This window comes from Malus domestica, chromosome 14, assembly GCF_042453785.1.
Source record: "Malus domestica chromosome 14, GDT2T_hap1".
In the NCBI taxonomy this organism is placed as follows: domain Eukaryota; kingdom Viridiplantae; phylum Streptophyta; class Magnoliopsida; order Rosales; family Rosaceae; genus Malus; species Malus domestica.
In genome coordinates, this window is record NC_091674.1 from 17,947,801 (window position 1) to 17,952,273 (window position 4,473).

Sequence of the window (4,473 nt, forward strand, 5' to 3'; positions counted from 1 at the left end):
CTTCAACCTCAACTTCGGCTTCTGAATTTGAACTTGATTCACTAGGTTCTGGATTCTTCCTTTTTCGTCTCAATTCTCGCTCGAAATCGTCGTCAAAGTCCAAGATGTGTTCACGAATCGGATGAGAACTTTGAGTCATAAACTAGTAGCTAAAACAAGAAACAAAAACAAGGTCAGAATCTGGACAATTTAAATAAACTGAAATAAAACAATCCAAGGGATTAGCAACGTTGCTAATCCCCAGCAACAGCGCCAAAAAATTTGATGCACAATATATAAGCACACAAATTAAACCCTCTTTTTATCAATTGTAGCAAAGTATGTAAGTAGGGATCGTTCTAGGCCGGGGATTATGAGGGATTGCTAAATCACTTGAAAACTAACTCAAAACGTAAAAACAAAGTTTAAAACACTAAACTAGACTCAAAGAATGTAAAACTAAACTCTAAAACACTAAAACAAACCAAAAGACTCAAAACAGCACAGAAACACTCCAAACTGCCTTAAAAACACAATCTGGGCAGTTTTGAACACCAAACACAAATTTGGACGAAAATAGGTTAGAACTTGACTCAAGACACACTACAAAAAAAAAGCCCTTTTGGGATAGTCAAAACGTGTCGCAAAAACAGCAAAAAGCGTCGCAACAAGCCTTTTACGACGAGCTTGCAACGGCCAATGACGCGTCACAATACATAGGCGTCGTAAATGTTGGTCAATTATATGCGACGTTTTTAGCGCGTTGCAAATACTATTTGCTACGGGGTTTGCGACAGCAAGTAATGCGTCGCAAATAATTGGCACCAGGTATAAAAAAAAATATTAGGCGTCAAATGGGACGCCACAATCACATTATTGTTTCATGTGAAATGTTACTACATATTTCAAACTAAAATAAAATCCAAACTGATAAAATTCATAATTCACAAAATGAGAAACACTTTGATATCAAAGAATGTATTTCACTTACAGTAATGAAACATATATACATGATCAAAACGTTAATAGGTTCTATATTCCAACGTCAAGGTCCTCATGATAATACAAACCATGTAGAATTGTCTTCAAACTTATGCTTCCACCTCTCGTCCTAAACCTCCTCAAATATGTCCTTAAACCTGGGGCAGTCAAATAACTCAACATTTGTAATAATTTCCTTATAGAACTAAGTGATATAGAATTGATAGTTGAATGTTGAATAATTCTTCCAACAAAGGTAAATTTACCTGCCATCGTACTTCACTATTTCTTCATAATAGTGTTTTTGGTGCTTAAGTATAGTGGCCACTTCTTGGAAAGAGCCAACGACATTGACAAGTCGGCAAACTCTGGAATAGCCTACCAAAAAACCAAGGTTTTGTTAGTAAAGTTTATCGGCACATTTGCCTAAATGAACAAAAAGGTATGCGATGCCCACTGTGGTAACACAAACCTCATCAGCATTTATACACAGAAAGGGCCACACCAGGCCCCTTGAAATTGTAGACATCAAGTGCAACAGGGGAGACTCCTTCTGGGACTTAGCATTACAAACAGATAGATGCGAAGCAGAAAACCATATTCAAGGGGAAATTACTTCACCAGCACAATCATATGATCTAGAATGTTGAGATTAACTTACTAAAAACCATTTCAAGTTTTCATGGCCCTTTGACAACTGTATCAGGCTCGATACTGATCGCCAAAGGCATGCCTAGGAATACATATGGCTTTCTTCCAACCTGTAAATTGGACACGTATTGAGCACTTCCCACATCATTTTACTTACATTCAAGATTAGAAATGACTTCGAGCCATTACCAGGAACTATTCCAGGGATGTTTTTACATATAATAGGTTCATGAAAAAATAGCACTTGTAAAATAAAGCATTACATTTCAATTAGAGATTGTTCAAACAGTTGGGTAATCTTTCAGATGCTAACTTAAGTTGTAACTTATTAACATAAACGAGTAAATCACAACATTGACAACAAATGACATAAACATAGAATTTACAAATTACTTACTTTCTTGGACTGCTTATTTACATTTCTTTCTTCCTGCTTCGTATGATCCTTTATGGCCCCAAGAAAATAACCCACTTTCTTGCTTCTTCGCAAACCTTTCTCTGTATCGATGTCATCAAAATGCCTCACTTCATCTTCTACCTTTAAACTACACCCCATTCTCACTTTTCTTAGAGGCTCGCTTTCCATTTTCTCCTCCGCCTTGCTCTGATTTCTACTCATCATTCACCATTCCTTTCCAAACAGTTCTTCCCTTTTCCCCTACAAATCTCACCTTTTTCTGACCACCCCGTGCTTCTTCACAAAAGCACCGCCATTATCTCTGCATTCATCAATGCTTTCTTCCTCATCCTTCTCCAATTAATCCACCACCAAATTTCTGCTTCTCTTGCTGACCGAGTCACCAGTGCCAATAAAGAATAAATAAACAAAACCAAGCCAGCATACTTCTTTGACTAGCTCCAATTACAAAAAATCCTCCAACAATATAAGCAATTAGTGATGAAATTGAACATAGAAATAACAAAAAGAAACCCTAAACAATGGGAGAACTAATGGAGAATAGATAAGACTGGAATTTGCGGAAAAAAAATGACGAAACAACACCAAGAAAAAACAAATTAGAAGATAATTCCTCAAATAATATTACCGAATCAGAAGGGATGAGGTTGAATTCGAATTTCTAGCGGCAAAAAGAAAAAACTAAGAGATGACAAAAAATATTAGGGTTAGGGAAAGGGGAGATTTAAGAGAGGAACAAGAAACATAAATCCTTACCTGGTTCAATTGTGTCTCAGCATCAGTGGTTGTGGCAAGAGTGGCAAAGAAGGATCTATGCTTTGAAGAGAGGGAGATAGGCGGAGAACGAGAACGAGAGAGGCGGAGAGCGAGAAGGAGATGAGAGCGTGCAGTTGTGTTTTTTTTTCTTCTACTTATTCACAACAGAGGTGTGTGCGACGGAACTTATTCCTGTCGCAAACAACAGAGCGCCAAAGTTTAGCGCGCATAAAATAATGAAATTTAATAGTTATTGCGACGGCTGCATCACGCGTCGTAAAAAAAGTGTCGCAATTACCATATTTTCTTGTAGCGACACTTAAAAACACAAACTAAATTGATTTCTAACTAATCTAACACTTCAAAATAAATGGGGATTTGGTTTTGACGAAATTGAAAACAAAACAGAAACTTGTAACTAAAACAGATTTTAAACGAATTTGGTTAAAGTGAATGGATAGAAAGCTAGCTAAGGGGTTCTTTTCCACACATGTCACACTTGCATACAAAACGATTTCCAATTGTTTTTCAATAACCCATGAATTCTCAACACCCCAAGTTAATTAGATACGCTTAAATTAACTTTCAGATTTCCCTTAAGTCAATGAATTGGATGGAAAAAGCGCATCGCAATCAAATTATTCATCAAAAGCTCCCTACATGAAAGCGCATAATAGAGATACAATCAAAGATGATTACGTTCAATGGAAATCATAAGCATTGACGAGGCACTCGTAACTATGAAAGTGTATGAAACTTATGCCCAGAATTTACTTAACACAATTGTGATCAACAACCTTTACTACTTGCGAATATAAGTTCATAACGATTAGGTGAAACTCCCTTATATCCTAGCATTAGATTTATGCATGAAAATTAAGCGTGCACTCTCAACCAACACACACAAATCAGTTTAATTCAAATAGATAAGCAAATTGAATCCACAACTTATGAAACGCAATTGAAAGTAATTAAATCATATAGCAAGCATAAACATAGTTTCGAATCCCCCCTAGCCAAGGGGGGTTCAGTTCCTCATACGCACAAAGCAAAGATAAATAAGTTTAGACATTGAAATCCAAAGAAAGAGAAAACCTAGACACTCCAACTTGGACAGCAGGTGCATCCACGAAGTTCCTCATTCCTCCTTGCTGCGGCACAAACGCATGGACAGGTTCTTGGGGTTATGAATGGTGTAGAATGGATGGGGGTAGTATGGTGGTGTTTAGGATGGATGGGTGGTGTGGCAAGGGGTGGTTTTTGGCAAGAATTATGGAGAATGGTGGTGGAAGGCTGTGGCAGAGAGTGGCTTCTTGTTTCTGGCGTGAATGATCTGAATGAGAGGTGGTAATTCGGCCAAGGGGTGAATGAGAGTATATATAGGCACTTAAAACCCTAGGGAAATTAGATATGGACTTGTAAAATCCAAATCCACAAGGAAAAAGGCTTAACAATTAGAATACACAAGGGAAAACGTCCACAAGGTGCGGCAGGTTTGGATAGGGCAGGATAAGGCTTCTAGAAAGCCTTGCAAGGCAAGGAAAATAGGTCTTCTAGAAGGGATAGGCACGGCAAGGATGTGTGTGCATGGATAAAGCTTCTAGAAACAAGGAATGCACGGCAAGGAGGGTTTCCTTACTGAAATTGGTGTGAATCTTTCTAGAACAAGGATTAAGGTGTCCTAAAGT

General features: G+C 37.8%; 1 long non-coding RNA gene across 3 annotated transcripts; it reads right to left on the reverse strand.

Moving 5' to 3' along the window:
• Positions 1-922: 922 nt before the first annotated feature.
• On the reverse strand, positions 923-3,006 carry LOC114821192 (uncharacterized). Of its 3 annotated transcripts, XR_011575599.1 has the most exons (4): positions 2,786-2,988; positions 2,009-2,399; positions 1,227-1,338; positions 923-1,118 (listed from the first exon to the last, which is right to left on the reverse strand). It is a non-coding gene; the product is annotated as an uncharacterized lncRNA (long non-coding RNA). The 3 variants fall into 3 exon arrangements; XR_003768631.2 differs by lacking the exons at positions 2,009-2,399; positions 2,786-2,988 and adding an exon at positions 1,433-1,566; XR_011575600.1 differs by lacking the exons at positions 923-1,118; positions 1,227-1,338 and having other exon boundaries at positions 2,210-2,710; positions 2,786-3,006.
• Positions 3,007-4,473: the final 1,467 nt, after the last annotated feature.